Below are 20,165 nucleotides of genomic sequence, written 5' to 3'. Positions count from 1 at the left end.
TGTAACTATTTACAAACCACTTTTTCAACATAACAATCTTAATAATTTAAAAAAACATAAATGCTAGTGTTCGAAACATAATTGTCATACGTGCTTACTAAGCGCAAGTCATATTACAATGCGTATGTTTGTTTAAAAGAATTCCAACGAGCTGATCGTTTACGTAGGATGAACCACTTCTTTCTAACCCATTTTACATGGTTTATTATTTTTATTAGTTATTTTTCACCACCCTAAGAAGATTTACAGCCAACCTTTGATATCGAGACAGATTTTATAAAGTATCGAAAAGAGCTAAACGGTCTTTACAGTATAAACCACTTTAAAATGCTTTGTAGATACCAATAAATACTTCTGCTTCATCTTATTTGCCGGTCAAATTTTTTGATAATGAATTGTATTTTGTAGAAGCTGAGTGGTATCTATTAAAACTTATACTTGAAACTACAACTTGCATGTTAATGGAAATGCAGTCTGCATGTGATTACCGATATCATTATGTCGATAATAATAATCATGTGAAGAATTACGAGTAAATAAGAAATGGCAAATGGCATTCCTCTGGTAAAATTATCTGGCTACCATGCTTGTCTGAACTAGTGGACCAACTATGCTGCATACAACAGCTGAGTTACACACACTTAATTCAGAATGCCGAATCTCGGCTAATTTTAACCGAGATCCACACAGCCGAGTAGTCGGCAAACAAATTTCCTGGGATCTCAGCAAATAAAAGCCGAGATCCAGTAAATCGTGCTTCGTTGCTAAGCAACCGGATAATTTGTTAGCTGAGTCTCGGTTAAAATCGGAAAACCGAGATTCGCACAGCCGAGCTCGTGAAAAAAGCTTTCATTTTTCTGGCACCGTGATAACCGTGTTCTGCATCTGTACAAAACCATAGGTTTCAACATAACAATTCAGACCAGTGAAAACCTAACTTGATACATAATGGTACAAATTTACTTCATTCAACTTTTTCACAGCATCAAAACTTTCGTTTTGATTTAAAAATATTTTAGCCGGTGAAGGACTTTGCGCAAGAGTTCTCATGGGATGATTATATTGTACGGAGAAATCTTAATCAAAATATACATGGGAAATTTTTATTTATGATTGTGAAGAACATGAAATCATTCTGAATATTGAATGGAATAAAATATTAGAAAGACATTTATGATGCCGTTTATATGACGCGTTGTTGTAAATCGAGAAAATGTTGTGTTATTCCACAAGTAAATTTTCTTCGGCATGAATTCCACGCGATTGTAAGGAAATTTACTGCCACGCAAAAAATGAGTTTCAACGATATGGTGGTAACAACAAATTGTAATAAATGAAAAAAAATACTAGGTGAACTCAAAATTTCTAAAAAAAAATGTCTGTGTTAATCATCTAATTAACTTTATGAAAATAGGTTGAAGAATTTCTGGAGAAATATATTAAAACTCAAACATGAAATTATTATTCGTAGTGAGGCATTGGTTTCATAAGCCTTACAAAGGTCCAACTACATCCCTTGTGCTACATTGTTTATCAATAAGTAGCATATTTGTGATTATTTTACTAATACACAGATGTAGTGTAGATGGCTCAAAAGTGCATGATATAGTCTTAGCAACAACGTCTATACAGCTGTAGTGGATGTTATTGAATACCATCCTATTTGTCCTTTAATGAAAAATGTCGAAAGAACCAACAAAAACTCTTATTCTTCTTTTTGAGTTTATATCACTATAAAACGCTTGTAATTAGGCATGTCAGCTCAGTAAAGGCATTATATAAGCCCGAAAGGCGAATTAAAGTGCCATTCGATACTATGAGCGAGATGAACTAGTCCAAGATTTCATCATTAAGGGGGGTCCGTAGCCTTGAGGTTACGCTTTCGCTTCATAAGCGGAAGGTCATGGATTCAATTCCCAGCCCCTCCACAAAAAAAACCCGTCCAGCCACCAGAAGACACCGCACGGAGGAGCGTGCTTTGGGGAGCACATTCATCCTCCGTCAGTATCAGATGGGTGACTGAGACAAACTGACCCTCTTCGCAGGCAGCTAGCCTCACTAACAGCAGAGCTCTCTCCTACCTGCTCGGTGTGAGAGTGAAAGAGTAGGAGAGAGTGAAAGTTGATGTAAATATAGATAAGTTAAAAATAGATCTGTATCGATAAAGAAGCTAAAGATCAACTGATTCCGGCACAGTAGTGGCCACGAGCACGGAGTGCCTTAATAAAAAAAAAAAAAAAAAAAAAAAAAAAAAAAAAATAAGATTTCATCACAATTTTAACTTTGAAAGAATTCTCTCCATTGAATCAACCACCATCTATTGTCATTCTCCTGCTACTAATGGATCCCCACTATCAGTCGCATGTATCGAGTGTTTCCTCCAAATGGGTCTGCTACCGAATGCCAACGGTTGTGATGCTCCCTCTTGAAGCTGGATCTGACAGTATAAAAATCCATAAAACCACAGCATATCCATTACGCTTGCCGTTTGAGTGTCGTCACATCGCCTTCATAGTGCTGTGCCATCGTGGCCATCAAACTCAAGTACCCACTACAAAGAGTGCTTGCTGTTGTTGGATTCTAGCGCGAAGGGAATTCCATTAGAATGCTATGTGTATGGCGCGTGTGGGGCACCAGAATGGACACTCGCGCCCGAAGACCAGCAGTCTGCGCCAAGCGACAAACGATGCCCGGAACGCGACAAAAAGCACATCCGCAAAAGCTTCCGTCATCCGCCAAGCGGAAAGTAAAATCAATCAATAATTCAATCAACCAAACATTGTGGCCGGACTCGACGAGAAGGTTGGTCAGTTGGGGCTGGAGGAGTGTCTCGGTCCGGTAACGGATCTGCACTTGATTCCTGATGATGTTCGACTGGACTGGAGTGAAGTGGAAGCAGCCAACCACCAGACGACTAAGGACAAGGAGTGCCCGGTCGATAATGATGGATGCCGGGCTGTTGTGGGCAGGATGAGTAAGCAAGTAACAATGAAGCAGCTGCTAGCTGGTTTCTAGGGAGAGAGTGTGGGTGTTTATAGTTCAGTGTGCGTTCAATAGAAGAATCGATTTGGATTGTGCAGTAGAAGCACAAGCGATTAACTTCAAGTATTGTATGTTCGTATTATTAAAAAAAATACAATAAAATATTAAATCATCTTATTATTAAAGAAGTCAAAATCGCATTTATAAAAGTCGAGAGCTCTTTTGTTGAAAACATGGGAGGAATTTCCGAAGGATATCTTCACAAAACCTTCCTTAGCCGAGTGATTACAGTCCACGGCTACAAAGCAAAGCCATGCTGAAGGTGTCCGGGTTCGATTCCCGGTCGATCCAGGAATTTTTTAGTAATGGAAATTAAGCTGAGAAGCAGGCTTTATGGGGACGTAATGCCAAGAAGAAGAATATCTGCACAAAACATTAAAACATATCTTAAAGTCACTAAAGAACTCTCGTGAAAATTTGAAGAAAATATTAAGTTGTAGATTCCTGCGAGAATTTTTTGAATAAGAACCACAGTGCCTTTCTGATTTTGGCAACATTCGCTTTTGGCAACAATTTCTTACCAAGTTCGATAATACATTGAAAAGTATTTTTATTTGACAACTAGGTATTGACACCTTACTTTTAGAGATATAAGAAAAATAATTTAATAGGTTTAATCTTAATTAGTTTCTAGGTGTTTTCGATGATCTCACATTTTAAAAAGTAGAATACCTAAATAAAGTTGCGTGTTGGCGAACTCTATTGATTTTTTTTGTATTCATATCCTTTTTCATAGTGAACAACATGAACATACTTATTTTAGTTTTGACCAAAATAAGTTCATCTGATTGTTGTGCACTACCCAAGAAGGCTAGTAAATATGCCAGCTATCAGTAAGCTGTCTCCTCTCTCTCATCCCCATGTACAATAACCCCGAATGCTGTTACCACGAATACACAATTACTTCGAATGACATTGCCCTGCGATAATGGAATTTGGGGTAGTTCAGTGATATGGAATCGGGGTGATGGCATTCGGGTTGATAGCATTTGGGGTAATGGGATTCGGGGTTATTGTGAACCCAGTGAACCACGTATCGTGTAAAATATGCATCCAATATCACATATTCGTGCGTCCAAAATCAGAATCGCACGAGATGCCAAATAAGGCGTTATCATTGTCAACACAAGTTGTATATAAATTCCCAATACGATTCATAAACGACAATCTGTGTCGAAAGCAAAACATGTCGTAAATAGTGCAACATATAATGGCGTTCAGTTGTATAAACTGACAGATCGTATATCAATCCAGAAAGTATCACATGAAACCGCAATAACTTAGAAAAAATTTGCCACCCAAACTTGGTATCTGCTGACGATCGGCCTCAGAGAACAACATAGCAGGTGGCGCTGAACATGAAACATGCATTGTGAAATAAACAAAATAACTGTTATGTAACAGTTGGTGCTACAGTGGTAAGGTGTCCGATCCCTAATCCAGAAGTTCCGTGTTCGAGGCTTGATGGAAACTTTTTTTTCTTATTTTCATCCAAGTTTGTTGGCATCGTATATCTGATCGCAGAAAGTCTGAAAACGTCGTGCCAAGTACGCATATAACCTCCACTTTGGTAGGTATATAGCCTTTCCGTGCATTCTATACGATTGAATTGATTCATATAGAATGATGTATAACATAAGTTATACCAACCAAAATGTTGACTGGGAAGAGTTGTGATAATAATACCATCGAACTCATAGAATTCATAGGTAATATTGCAATTTCAGAGAAAACATTCCGTTTTATGGTTCAACGGAAAGATACCGCAGCAGTCACATCATTTATTTGAACTGGTAAATCGTCAGTAGGCTTCAATGATACCTCGGATACCGTCTTGATGATTGTTGTTTGTTGGTGTTTTTCATTGCGCTTTCTCTTTCAAGCATACTATGATTGAATTGTTTGCTTCAATGATAGAATAATTTGGAAGCCTGCGGTAGAACTCAGCGACTACCGCAAAACGGAAAATTTTCTTAACAACCGTAATAATACCATAGAACTTATTTAGGAGTTCACTACAAATGGTCAACATTTATTTCAGAAGTTCTGGCAGCAACAACACCAAATAAGTAGAAGAAAATCGATTTTAGTGCTGTACCATTTAATTCCGCTAGAATTTGTTTACTTTGACAGATACGCATATTTAGACCGTTTTTTTTTTCAACTAATAGTTTTTCAAGCAAATCCTCCTTGTAGTTGAAAAAAAAATGTTAAACATGTAGCTAAAACTCGTCTTTATGTGAGGCTAGAAGTGACGTGTGTGTTGCTAAACATTTCTTCTTTCTTCCATTTCCAAACTTCTACCAATAAAACAGACAAAATATTTTTTTTCTAGAAACATTCCTTGAATTCTATCAGGAACTTTGTATAAAAAATATACGCATTCCTTCTGGAGTTGTCTGTATAGTTTTCAGGGAATATACCCAGGAGTTCTGTATGCCACGTGAAGTCTACAAATATGTGTTCGGCAATTTTTAAAACTGATTATGGCTAAAAAATGGCATTTTAGTTTTATTCCTGACATAACAATCCTACTGGGAAAGCACTGAATTCAATACAGTAACTTCTAATCTTTTCAACTATGTATCTTCAAAAAGGTCTTGGTTTGAAGCTGCACATTTGTTTTTGAATAACAAATGGCCACCGAAAGTAACATCACGCTTATACTGTGTACAACAAGTGAACTTTTCATATTCTTCATGTACTTAGTATGATGTCTCTGCTCGTCAGTAAAAAGCTGAACTGTGAGAAAGCCCCCTGACATTTTTCACACCATTTATCTACCATGCCAAGCATTTTCTGAAACTTTTAGATATAGCGATTATAAAACATAAAATCAATTTGAAATTGCCGAACATGGCAATATCCCAGATTTGCAACATAAAATTTACGCCTTTTTTCCAAAATCGGTAAAGTACTGTATGCCAAAATCGGTAAGGTACTGTACTAAGTACAAATTATGTCACGCTCCAAAGGAAAGTTAGGCATGGCGTGGCAATCCTTTCAACATTATGTAAAGCCATTAAAAAAAACAATGATCCAATTTGTTCTTAAATCCAATCGGTTCTACTAGACTAATATGCTCAATCGCCAACATTACATCGCAAAGCGAAATGCATGACAAAAGCTCAGCACGGACAACAACCCCTATTCGCCCTTCTTTGCGAAAGGAAAATTACTGAGTGCGTTCGGTAAAATGATTTTGAAATTGGCTCCACTCTCTCGTTCTCTTAATCTCTATTCGCATGAGTGCTTTGCCTGGTGTTTAAATTGCGCCTTTAATCTTTGCATACTGCAATGCACGGATTCTCAAATGGATTTAAAACGTTAAACCAAAGGGGATTCTTTGTTCTGCATGGATTAGGCAGTTTCTGTTAAAACAATAAGTAGTGGCGCTTGGCCAAACCAACAATAGCTCACTTGAGTATCGATTTCCTACCAGTGTGGATGCGTTAAGCTATAGCTAATCTGTAGTCAGAAGTGCAGTATAGTTGATATGGAAGCCAACTTTGAAAATTGTTCTCCAAGTGTGATCTAAACCGAAATAGTGCCTAGAAAATTCAAGTAATATTCAGATTGGTAAGACTTTGTGAAACCTAGTAAAAGTCTGTACTTAAATTTGAATTTCCGACTTAACTTTTAGTGAGTACATGTTACTTAGGCAACACACGTGAACAACCGAGGGCTAGTTGTAATTTACCTAGTAAATTTCGAGGTAAGCCAATGTGACTGAAACAAGTAGGCTCCAATTAAATTAATACGTTGCAGGAAACCCCTACAACGTAGGGTGTTCGTGTAGGCTCGGATTAAGCACCTTCAGCCACCCACGTGCATTGCATCCTCGGTGTGGCCTGCAGTCGGATTACCGCCAATAAGCTCTCCTGAGAACCACTACTCCGCTCGCCTCTCATCTGCGATACGACTAAACCAGCAATACTGCTCGAACGCATCAACTGGTCGAATTCCATCACGTTTTCGAATGGTTCATTGCCTAACCCGTCTGAGGCAAAGCGGCTAAATTATCTGCGGGTGAAGTGGTGCCGAGTGAGCTGCGAATCGACGACTGCAAACCGACGCCTAACCACGTGGTGAACCATTGTAAGGTAGGAGTGAATCCCGCATGCGAAGTGAATGAAGGATAGTTGAACTCTGTCGGGGCCCCGATCAACGCGTCGTTGGACCATCGGTGCCGGCAAGTACTAAAAAAGAAGAACCTAGATTAAGAGAAGTTAGGGTAGCGTTTAGTAGATCGATGTGCACGAACATAATTGGACCAATAAATGAATTTGAAACTATCTCGTGCAAAGGTCCCAAAATAAGGCACATCGTTAACGTTTTTTTGCATTGGTTGAAATCCTTATTGGAGTGATCTTTTTATAACTTTAATAATTAATTGAATTGGTGAATTGGGAAAGTAAATTGAAGAGTTTTCTTGGTTTACCGGGAGGGAATTATCAGGTAAGTTGGGTCAGCGAATGGGTTTAAGATTTGTCGTAGTGTTTGAGCCATTTAACTAACTCGCCCGAGTAGAGGGTCTCAAAGCCGGGACCATAACAGCATCAGCAGTCTTCCTCGGTTGAGGAAGTGGCGCATAAGCTGCTGTTTGTGTTGAGCAAGAACAATTACGTTACAATTATTTGACTGATACAAAACGCGTTACAAGGTTGAGGGGTATACTATTCCAAATATTCTTGAAATATTTCAAGAAAATATTCCTTCAGGGAACACTTTAGAAAATGATTCTGGAATTCTTGAACTACAAACTGTTCAATTCCCTTCCATCTTGATTGGAATTACCGAAGTCACTTTTGTAGCAATACCTGTTTTTTTATTATTTCTTGAAGAATTATTTGGAAGAGTGTATAGACAATTCTTTGGAGAAATTATTCGAAGTAATCTTTTTTCTTAACTGTGGTAGAATTTATAAAAATAAGGCTGATAAAATCCAGAAAATAATCATGGATGAATTTATAAGAAATCTATATAATAAACACTTAAAGTATTCTCGTAAAATTCTTTGTTAAAAACGATCTTAGGCAAACTTTCGAGTGAATCCTTAAAAGAACTTTTGAAAATTTTGGTAGGAGTTTATCAAGAAAGAACTACTTGCTGGATTTTGGAGAGATTTACGATTATTTTTCAAGTGCTTGATAAGGAATCCTATACAATTCCAGCTGTAAACATTCGACATTTTCGCGACGTTCGTTTTGCTTCGATGGTCAGCAGTCAAATGATTTTCCTATACTCATCCACTACCATCGGATGTAAACTAGAGGTGACGTACACAGGGCGTGTGGTAGAATGAACTTCTAGAAAAATAAAAATTGTGGAATAAATGTCGTCCAACACGATAACATTTTCATGGATCATGAATTTTGCATAGATTTCAGAAATGTCCGATCATGAACAGCAAAAGTGGTTTAATCTTGCTTGTTATGTCGAATGTGACACACATACAATGAAAGAAACTTAATACAAAAAATAATTGAAGCGAGCAAAACCGTATCGTTTTCTGGTGACGCTGTCGTGGTCAGCTACGTTCAATTGACATTTTTCCTTCGTACGTTCGTTTCATTGCTCATAAGGGTGCCGCTTAGTTTTCGAAAGTTCTCAACCAAAAATTCCTGAGTTCTTCTGAGTTCTAACCACTTAAAAGACAAACCTCGAAGTTTGAGCCAAAAACATTAATATTTAGAGGTGACAAAAGCTATTTGAAGTTGAATTTTCAAGTTATAAAATGTGTCCTCTGAAGTTATTTTCCAACAACCATGATTCCTTGAGCATCATAATTTTCTGAATTTATTTTAATAAAAAAATTATAAATATCAAATTTGTGAGCAAAGGGGTGTAAGTGACATAAACCCAGTTTTGAGAAAATCAAATTTGAAGCTGTTGCAGCAATTTTTTATTCCATACAGATTGTACGGGAACTAAAAAAACAAGTCAATGTTCTACAAATTGTATTGTTTTTTTTTCTGTTAAACGGATAAAATCACCTTAAAATACCATTGGAAAGCTCAGAAACAGTAGAATTTTTCAGTATACTTAAATCGAAACCGACCAAAATTGCACTTGCGTTAGGGCCCCTCAATTGAAACTACCTAACTGTTTTATAGTGAAATAAGCAAAAAAAATTGACAAAACTACATCATGGGCAAGACTTTAAGAATACTCAATCAATTTAAATTTTATCATGTTTTCAACGTGAATTTACAACAAGCGTTTACAACACATTTAATTTAAAAAAAATTTCAACTTAGTTATTTAACAAAAACTACTCAAGACCTAGGGGGTGCGAACTCGAACATTTAGTTCGTTCAAATAGAACACAAACTTTTCCACGAGTGCTATCCGTTGTTTGTTTGCTGGTCTCGCAGGAAACCACATTTAAAGCGCACACCTAACATATTTCACACAAAGCTTCATTAGTTTAATGCAGACAATAAAACAAATAAATAAACTTAGTGGCAAAAATAGAGAAATTATAAGACATTTTATGCAATGTGCCCTGAACAATATTGATATGTGGGCTCATGAAAATGGTTTTTCTTTTTCTGTTCAAAAAACAAAATATATAATATTTTCGAGAAAATATTCGACTTCTTTATTTCATTTATATTTAAATTGTATTGAAATTGAACAAGTTGATGAATATAAATATCTTGGTATTTGGTTTGATTTTAAACTGAACTGGAATGCTCATATTAAATATATTCAAAAAGTTTGTTCAGAATGAATAAACTTTCTTCGTACAATTACAGGGACTTGGTGGGGTGCAAATCCTTCTGATTCAATTACACTTTACAAAACGACTATTCGTTCAGTAATGGAATATGGTTGTTTTACATTTGGGAGCGCTGCACGTACATATTTTGTCAAACTTGAAAAAATACAGTTTCGTTGCTTGAGAATTTGTTTGAAACTTATGAATTCAACACATACTCAATCAATAGAAGTTATTGCTGGTATATTACCATTAAAGATTCGTTTTCAAGAATTGAATTGCAAATTTGTGATGAATTGTTTTTCGAATAATCATCCTCTCATTGATTTTTTAAAATCTTTATTTGATATTAATCCTACGAGCAAAATGTTAGATTCCTTCATTCATTGCTCAACGAAAAATATTGAACCAATTCCTTCTTATGCCTTTTATAATCCAAAAATTTCCATTCATTCATACAAACCATTAATTGATTTGTCTCTATTCTATGAAATGAAACAAATTCCAAAATTTCACCATTCTCATTTTGCTAACATTCTATTCGAACGCAAATTCAATGGAATTTCTCCCGCACAATTTTTTTATACTGATGGTTCATTGATTGACAGCATCGCAGGTTTTGGTGTCTATAATTTATTTTCTGGTCATTTTTTTAAATTGCAATCTCCTTGTTCTGTTTTTTCAGCAGAATTGATTGCTCTTTACTTTGCGTGCAACTTGATTAAAGATTGTACACCAAATATTTATATTGTTTGTTCGGATAGTTTGAGTTGTCTCCAGGCTTTAAATACAATTAATTTCAACTTCAAAATTCATCATATTATATTAATTATGAAAAAAATATTGTTTGAACTTAGTTCTCGAGGATTTATCATTAAATTTGTTTGGATTCCTGCTCATTGTAAAATTTATGGGAATGAACAGGCAGATACGTTAGCTAAATTTGGTGTTCATTATGGAATAATTTACAACCGTAACATATTTCCTTCTGAATTTTATCCAAAATTGAAAGCAAAATCTCTTTTGGATTGGCAAACGTGTTGGGATTCGAGCGACAAAGGACGTTGGTGTCATTCTATTTGTCCTAAAGTCAATTATTTTCCATGGTTCAAAAATATTCCAGCAAGTAGAAATTTAATTTGCTCTTTTTCGAGATTGATGTCGAACCATTATATTTGTAACAGCCATTTGTATCGCATCAACATAAAAGATTCCAATTTATGCGATTGTGGGGAATTTTATGAAGACATCGATCATATAGTATTTCAGTGTGACAAATTAATTACTCCAAGAAATAAATTCATCAACAATCTATTAAATTTGGGTCAAACTATTCCTGTATCTGTACGTGATATACTTGGTACAAAATGGTATCCTGTAATGAAACTTTTGTTTCAGTTTCTAAATGAGATCTCATATCTGGTTTGATACTCTTTGTGTTTTTTTACGTTTATTTTCAGATGTCCGGTTGGATTTGTTTTCGATTCTCCCCCTCACTGGCTTTCGATGTCAATCCTTAGTCAACGCTGATTGTGATATTTCAAGATTACGGCTCTGTTATGGTTTACTACCGTGTGAGCCTTTAGTTTTAAGTTTGAATTATAACGTTTTTTTTTAAAGATAAAGAGGTTTTGTGCCTCTTTGAGAAAGATGTCCAATGGAAATCACTCAAAGAGGTTTTTCCCTCTTTCAAAATTTTAGAAACAAATAAATAAATAAATAAAATAAATAAACTTAATCAAAAAGTTTTTGACTGTATGTAGGTTAGAAACATATTTGGGAACTTTTGTAAAAGACTTATGCCTAACTTGGTCCAATCTCAACTTTTCGTTAAAAGTTGGCGATCTCTGTGTTACATAAATTGTATAACAATTTTTAGCGTGACGAAATCTTGACCAGGCATACTACGATCATTTTTACGAAAATTTTAGTTTGGCAGCAGCCTGGCTGCTTGTTGATATTCAGTTCGCATCCCCCTGCTCAATAGGGTTCCAAAGCCCTGTCCCAATTTTAGTGTCAATCGCATAAAGCTTAGGCCAAAAACACATGTTTACTTAATTTTATTATGTTTTTCGTTTGTTTAAGTCAAAAAAGACTTTATTTTGTTATATTTAGTGTATTTGGTTCAAACATAAATTGTGGGCGTATATTGTTTTCCGTGTCCCTTTCTAAATGTCAGATAGGAACAACCCCAGTGTTAAAACTAAAACCCCTGTGGTGTTTTCGTCGACTAAGCGAACGTCAAACATTATCAAAAGTGTCAAGGTTCATTTATGGACCAATTTTTAAATTAAAGTTCAAATATGATTTAGCCATTATTTGAGCGGGAAACATTCTTAAACTTGTAGTAGTAACAAGCTCTTTCGTGTTATTAAATAAAAACAAGGTTTCATTGAACATTTTAGGACATATTTGTATAGATTAATTATGTTTTTTGCCAAATATTTTTGTTTTTTCTACAAAACTAAAGTTAATAAAGCTTTTCGTTATATATACGTTATACCATACGAATCAAAATGGAGAACATTGTTTTTTGTATAAAAAAAAAATGGCACAGGTTTTTTTTTACGTCGGTTTTTAGATTAACGCAGTTTTTATGTCGTTTTTGAATTGATGCGGTTTTTTTACGCGGTACTTCTATATCTTAAAACGTTTGGTTCAAACTTTGAGAATTCTATTTTAATGTGAATTTTGATTCAGGAGAGCACATGAATTTTCGATTTTGGGATTTCTCGATAAATAATATGAAATAAATGAATGTGATATGTCTTGTAAAGTCTGTAGTAAGGCTCCTTGTAGGAAGGAAATTCCTGTACGAGAAGTTCATGGTGTATTTCACGACGTAATGATTAGTGTGATTCCATGTTGAATTCTATGATAAATGGGACCCTGGTGAAACCCTTGAAGGAACAAATGGAGGAGTTGTTCCATTAACAATCTTCAGAGCAGTTTCTGCAATAATCCTGGAAAATAGTTTGAAGATGTACTGGATGTCATTCAAATATATAATGAATGCTGGACAAATACCCAGAGAAAAGAATATGTTTAGGAAACACACTAAATTATTACAATCGTTATCTTTAAAGTTATTTTCTGAACTCTTTGACGAATCTTTGGAGATATATGTAGAACAACTTGTTATAGATTCTTTCTAATGCTGGAATTTAAAGGAATTCGTGAAAGGTTCTTCAAAAAACAAAAAAAAACTTTTACATTTTTTTTTTTAATTTCTGGATGATCTTTTATTCATAACAATATAATAAGATATATTGGACATCATAATTAGGCAGCGTTCATTTATTACGAGACGCTATAATTGAACATATTTATTTTGATTTTATTTATTTTTATTCATTTAATCACCGTCTTCAACTTAAGCTGACCCCCTCCCAAACCTCCACAAGGCTTTAAACTACCACCACCCTTTCTTCAAACGTTATGTAATTTGTGGACATCACCTTATCAATGTTCATGTATTGTCAACGAAACGTGTCATACTGCGGATTTCCTCTCAATTGAAATGTACCCGTCTTTGTCAAAAAATTCAAGAGTAATTCAATGAAAAAAAAACTAGATAACTTTCCTAAGTAGTTCTTTATGAAATGTTTTGAGAAATGGCAAATAGAATTTTTCACATAACTTCTAGAAATTTCCTAGAATCTATAAAATAATCTATTGGGAACCTTTTATTTATCAGTAATGGCTAGAGTCTTTGAGACAGAATTTCGAAGGATTTCAGGTGTTTCTGCAGGTGATCCTTTAAAGATAATGTGGAGAATATCTCTGAAATAAATAAGAGAATTATAAATAGAAGGTTTCATGCAAGAATTGCATGTTCTTAATTCAAAAGCTATTCCTGGATTAATTCTTCAAAAATCTCTATGAAAACATGTGCCAATTATAAAAATATATTGTAGGAGTTAGGTCTCTATTAATTCATAAGCAGCCAATCATGGATGCATTCTTCAAGTAAGTAAAATATGTTTTAAGAAATCTTTGGTATCTGAAGTATCCCTTGAGGGAGTCATAATTCAGTTTGCTGAATTAATGAAAGGCGTGAACATGAGGAATTTGCGATGTCCAGCGTCACACACTGGGGCAGATGGTTCTTTTTGGGGGTCAAAATCTCTATCACTCTGGATATGCATCCTAGAGGTTTTTTTTTTCTCCGATAAAGTATTTTTGAACAATTTGTATTTTATTTTGCTGTTTTCATTAAAACGTGAATCTAAACTAATTGTATGAAAAGCATACTATAATATGAAGAGACTGTATAGTGAAGAAAATAAAATGCATCACGGTATATAACGCAATCCACGCCAGTGATAGAGCATAAGTGTGTTTGGAATAAATATCAAAAATGCTTGAATGAACAACTTTGCAGATTCCTTTTGCTAAGAAGCTTCCATCATAAGATAAAACTTATCTAAATCAGTTATAGACTATCTAGATCAAATTTGACAGAGTCAAAATGTAGTGCAAATTATCATAAAAAACTTTGTCGGAAACAACAAACCTCTCTAAGATGCACATCCAGAGTACTAGAAGTTCTGGCCGTCGAAAACAGCAATCTGCCCTAATGTGCGTCGGTGTGAATAAAAGAACACCGACGATGGTGTGCACACATGGTGGCACACAGGTCCATTTGGAAAGCTTTTCGGGTTACCAATTTTTTCCACTATTCAGCATATTGTGCATTATTTTTGTGACAGCGAAATGCAAAGCTCGGTCACGAAATGCTAATAACACTGCGGAACACATTTTTGTCTCAAACATCAAAATATTGCTATTTAACTAATTAAGGGCTGCTGAATATATTTCTGTTTTCATAAATATCATACCACGTCTAGTTTTTGAGATATTGGCATGCACGTTCGCCAGTTTGTAATGGAATTATTTGCTCAATTTGCTACAGAATTCAAACTTAATGTGTGTATCAATATTTATCAACAAAGATCATGATACTTTCGATGCCTAAAGTTATTTTTTGGTGGTTAAGAAAAGAATTGCATTTTCCCATACGAAAGAAACGAAAAATGTTGTACGGAGACTGTAAGCATGATAAAAAATCAATTTAATCTAAATTTTATCGTGCAATTTCAACTTAATTTTATCTAAAATGAAAGTTGTGGTAGTAATTTGCATGGTTGGTTGATAAGATCTCAAACAAGTTTAAAAAATCATACCTTAAATTTCATGTAAAGAGATCAAGGAAATCAATGTTTTATACAACTTTGGCGACCTGTAGCAAAAAATTGCGACGGCATCAGATTCTGTAACCCCAAATCTACTAGAGACACATAATTTGATTCTTGAGACACGCAGAAATGTCATTTTTGTTACTCTGTGTAATTGTTTCCGGGTTCGTAGACATCTAATCTATATTTTCAATTTGATTTGAATTTGGAAAACCTTTTGTACGTCTAAAGGGTTTATGTGTTTGCTTCACTAAATGTTTCAATTGAGAATTGAATGTTTTTCTTCCTTTCCATCATGGCAAAGGCCAGTGTTGTCTTCCCATCAGAGGACATCATTGTGCTCCAGCATTTCCATGTCTGCACTTTGTTATTGAAACTTGGTCGATGGGTTGAGCAAGGTCAGTTTTCATCTTCAGTTCAGCTACATTGGGTTGCAAACGTGTTCTAAGTTGTGGACGTCTGGTTGACTGTAGAAATGAACATGTCGGTTAGTTGGAATTGCTTTGATTAAATTCTTCGGAATCGACCTTGCCTCACATGATGGCCAGTTACAGTGTACGGACGGAAACGAGAGAGAGTTTTACAGAATGCACCAAACATGTTAAATGTGTTATTTGTGATGTTTATCTGACGAATCGAATTACAGCACATTCACTGTCACGGTCTCCAATTCTTCTTTTATCACATGGATTCGAAAGAATTTACGAGCATTTCAAATGAATAAATTCCATCGGTTCATTTTGTACTGTCCTCCCCAACCTTCCCATTCGATTACAGGTAGCAACATAACTCATGATTTACATAACTTGATCATTTACATCATGATAACAGATTGCTCTGGGATTAGATTAAGAAAAATTACAATATTTATTCAATGGATATGGTTGAGAGGGGGAGAGGATTATGTGATGTTTTGAACATTTGGCATCGAGAGACAGATATCGGAAGGGTCTGCAAACACATCCGCATCAAAAAGAGAAATTTAAATTATTTTCTTATTGAATGCAGATTGAAATGACATTTGATGTTTCACTACTAGAAGAGACAAAAGAGTGAAATGCATAGTTCGGATGCACAGGAACCACTTCTTTAGAATGTTTGTCGATTAGAAGTTGGTTTGAAGTAACAACCGACAGTAAATGTGTTCGCTTGGCAATTGTTTCGAACTATTGATGCCTCCAACAACTCCAAATCAGCCGCTTTTCATTGAATCAAGGCGTTATACAAAACATCACTAATTATTAAACATACAAGATCTGGGACTATTTTAGTTTAACAAGAAACAACATGGTATTCTGGTGAGAAGAAAGAAGAGGAGGTTCTGCCCCCGTTTTGGAAAGAGCTAAAAAATAACTAATTATCGAAAATATGATTTTAATATATATTTCATAAACGTATTAATCGTTACCAACATAATCAAACAGCTATATTTCAAAACGGAATTATCGAAAAACCATTTATAGATATAACTTCAGTTGGAACAAAACTAGTACTCTAATGATATTGATCAAACTTCCACAAAACACTAGTGAGTGAGCAGTAATTGTGGGGTTTCAATCGTTTTTGATTAAGATATTGCCAATAGCAGAGAAGTCAACGGAAAACCATTAGGTTCCACAGTGTTCCACCTGTCATTAACATCGTAGAGCTACATGCAGCCTTAAATATGTTATTCACACAAATGGCTTTCGGCGTGGATGGCGCTGGAAAGCACAAAAACCTCATTTCGATTTCGAGTTCTCCTCCCATGCGATCCGCAAAATTAATCAACATATTGATTCAGATGTGGGCGAAAAGAGTGTGCTTCTCCGAGTGTTTCGTTTACTCTTGGAAATTAGGTACTCCGGAGAAAAGATACCTTTATGTGTAATTCTCATACATATGCGCATTACTGATTTGAACAGCAGGGTTGAGTTTAATTGAAATTACAAATTAATTATTCGAAATTTGTTTTCACCAGACAGGTTGGAAAATAACAGGTACAGTGGTGATTCGATTTTGTCACCCACAAAAAAAAACTAGTAAATTTGACGAAACGAGAAGTAACATAATTTTGTTTAAATCCAATTTATGTAACCCGTGAATTACAATTTTTAACATTATTGGTTGTTCTAAGATATTTTTTGGCGACCCATGTTATTAAATTACCTTCCAGTTCAAGGCATCGATTTAAACTATACGAGAAGGAACCTACCACTCAGCAAGATTCATAGCCAAGCTAATGAAGTGTACAAATAACAATGATACGTATACGATGAAAATCGATTAAGGCTACGAATGAAATCCCCACAGGGAAGAAGAAACCGGTACCAGTATCGTTACAGTGAAGCTTGTAGCTTACCTTTATCTTATTTTCTGTGGAATCGATCCTACTGTAGTCCAACTGATAAAACAACCTTTCCCAAATTGGGTTTCGTTAGCGTTCGAAAGGCTCTTTAATTTGATTAAATTTCTGCTCAGCCTAATCCATTTTCAAGGTTTCACTGTCACTGAGAATAAAGCCTGCAGATGTTGAATTTGTCGGAAGAATTCACGTTCAGATGAAAGCTTCTCTGATATTCACTCACAGGACGATAGGAAGGAAGAAAGAAAAACACCGTCACTTGAACTTGTTTGGTTGTTTTGCACTACTCTTCACACATTCACTCACATTGCTGCTTGGATGATGTCCTCATCCGTTCGAGGAGGATAATCGTTTCAACTTTTACTGCCCCAATTTCACATCTTACGCTTCTGTATCACGAAACCAGAAGAATCTCTCACATTCCCGTGTTTTCGAATTCACCGTTTTTCTTTCCGAACTATCGTCACGTATCTCATTGCACCACTGTGCCAATTTCTGACTGCTGCTTCCACCACACGATTTCACTAGTGGGGGGTAACTACTTTAAACGATGCTCGCCCACTCCCCTAAAGGATCCAGCAAAACTTTTGCTTCGCAATTGAAATATCGCGTCCTGTCGATTTTGCACACCTCGGAAGAGCACGTACTTCTCTCTGGATGCTTGGGCAAGTTTGGGTGCTTTTCGACGGGTCGAACTCAAACTTTTCCTTTGCGTGGTAGTTTTAATTAAATTGGAGTTTGAATGGTTCGGATGTATGTGAGGGTTCACTGCTAGTGCCCAAAACTTTGGCTACTTTTGAGGCATGGTCACACATCCCTCGGTAAATACTGTATACAAATTACCAACTCGATTTACATAACACAGAACAGGAGCCACTTCTATTCTCCACCACAAACCAGCTGATAATCCTTCAACAAATAGGGAAACATTCTACCCCAAGTATTGGATACCACCCCACCCCGCAAAACCACCCAACAAATAGCCTTATCACCTCCAAATCCATTCCTCACTAAGAGAAGCGTGATAACGATGACACCGACGACGCCTTTGCGAAACAGGGCGCCACCCACAAAAAGGACCCCCCTTATCGACGCGTTCACGTAACTCGACGCCACTACCGGTGGGAACGTCACCTCAAAATCGGCCTGGTTCGGCACCGAGGCATACAACACTCTTGCACGGATCGAAAGTAGCGAAAAGACTGACTGACTGACTGGTTTGCGGTCCCAGCTGGAAAACGAGACCACCATCAGCGTCCTCGTCGTCTTCTTTCGGTTGGGTGGGTGAGCTTTCCCGTCGGTGGAATACCATGCGACTCCATTCGGGATGGAAAAAGCACGATGTCGAAACGAACGACCGATATACACCGGCGAAAGCCGAACAGGACACGAGTGGGAAATGCAGACTGGAAAGCGGTGCATTTTGGGCAAGGTCGTGCAACGGGCGGCTGATTTTCTTTCCTGGCGGCTTGTTCGATGTTTGATGGAAAAAGGGTTTGCTTTTGAGAAGGCTTCGGCCCGAATGCAACAAAGCTCGGTGGGGAGATGGAATGAAAATGCGTGGACTGTCTATGTGTTGGTTTTTGCGAAAAGCGGTGGAGTTGAACGTCAACAAACTTGACACGGTTTTAGGGAATGGAAAGTTGAGTGGGAATCTTATCCATTTTTATCTCAGCCTCTGAAGGAGTAATTAATTGATTTAACCATGTTAGAAAAATAATCTTGTTTCTATTAGTTATTCTATTATAATGAATAATAAAATTTAATTACATTCGATTGTCTTTGGCAAGATTGAAAATGAGCTTTTTTATCGGTAGGTACCGTGATCCGGGGTATCTCAGGTAATGCGAGTAACTTTGATAAAGCGGAATGTACAACATACTAAATGAAAAAACAGAATTTCTATAAGTAATTTAAGCAAAACGAACGCACAAGTTAAAAGTATTAGTATGCTACTTCAAGTCACAGCTATTCCCGTTGCACGGCATAGGCTTAGTTGACACTTTCAATGGCTGTTTGGGCACATCAAGAGTTAACCATCCATATTAACCTCCTTTTCCCTATTTGCCAAGATAGCTGCGTAGTGCCGTAGCAAATGTTTCAATTTTTTTTTTTTTGCTTTATTTTTATAGAGGCTTTAAATTTTCAATTCATTCGCCTCTTATTAATCTAAAGTTCTGTTCAAAGTAAACTATAAAGTCCTGTATCCTTTAAATATTTTAACATTTTCTCTTCTTCATTTTTGTTATTTCCTAAAGCTATGGCGATATTTGAATTGATTCCTATTCTGTTCCTAATGTCATCGAATTTTCTGCATTCTAATAAAATATGCTTTACATCTAATGGAGTATTACAACTATCACAAATTTCAGGGTCTTTGTTTTGGAATAAATGGCATTTAGTCAATCGCGTATGGCCTATCCTGCACCTTGTAAGAATTCTTTGATCACTTTTTTTCTTTTGATCACACCATTTACCAATATTTTGTTTTACTAATGCCAAATTATCAACCGTATTTTCATTCCAACTTATTTGCAACTGATTGTTAATTTTATTTTTTGTCCACCTGATTGCATCTATAGCTGGTACTTCATATTCAACAGGTAAACTTGTTCTTCCCTTCTTTGCAGCGTGATCAGCTTCTACGTTTCCGGATATTGCGCAATGACCCGGTATCCATAAGAAAGTCACTTGTTTGCCATCGGAGTATGTCTCAATAGCCTGAATAAAAGGATGCATGATGTTTCCTTTATCAAGCGCAGAGAGAGAGCTAGCTGAGTCCGTTAAAATAACCGTTGGTGCATTACCAGCATGATATACAGCGATTGCAAGTGCAGCCGCTTCTGCAGAAAAAATT

The 20,165-nt window shown here is 36.0% G+C and overlaps 1 protein-coding gene across 3 annotated transcripts in view; it reads right to left on the bottom strand.

The window, feature by feature from the left end:
- Positions 1 to 18,498, bottom strand: part of LOC5567664 (zwei Ig domain protein zig-8) — a 649,981-nt gene extending 631,483 nt beyond the window's left edge. For all 3 annotated transcript variants that reach the window (XM_021850384.1, XM_021850385.1, XM_021850386.1), the window contains exon 1: positions 17,306 to 18,498. The gene's annotated coding sequence lies outside the window, so the exon portion shown is untranslated. The remainder of the gene's footprint in view (positions 1 to 17,305) is intronic.
- Between the last annotated feature and the right edge of the window lie 1,667 nt (positions 18,499 to 20,165).

The sequence above is a fragment of the Aedes aegypti genome, chromosome 3, assembly GCF_002204515.2.
Source record: "Aedes aegypti strain LVP_AGWG chromosome 3, AaegL5.0 Primary Assembly, whole genome shotgun sequence".
Taxonomy (NCBI): domain Eukaryota; kingdom Metazoa; phylum Arthropoda; class Insecta; order Diptera; family Culicidae; genus Aedes; species Aedes aegypti.
The sequence above is the reverse complement of the archived record's forward strand: the minus strand, read 5'-3'. Positions and strand labels throughout refer to the sequence as shown.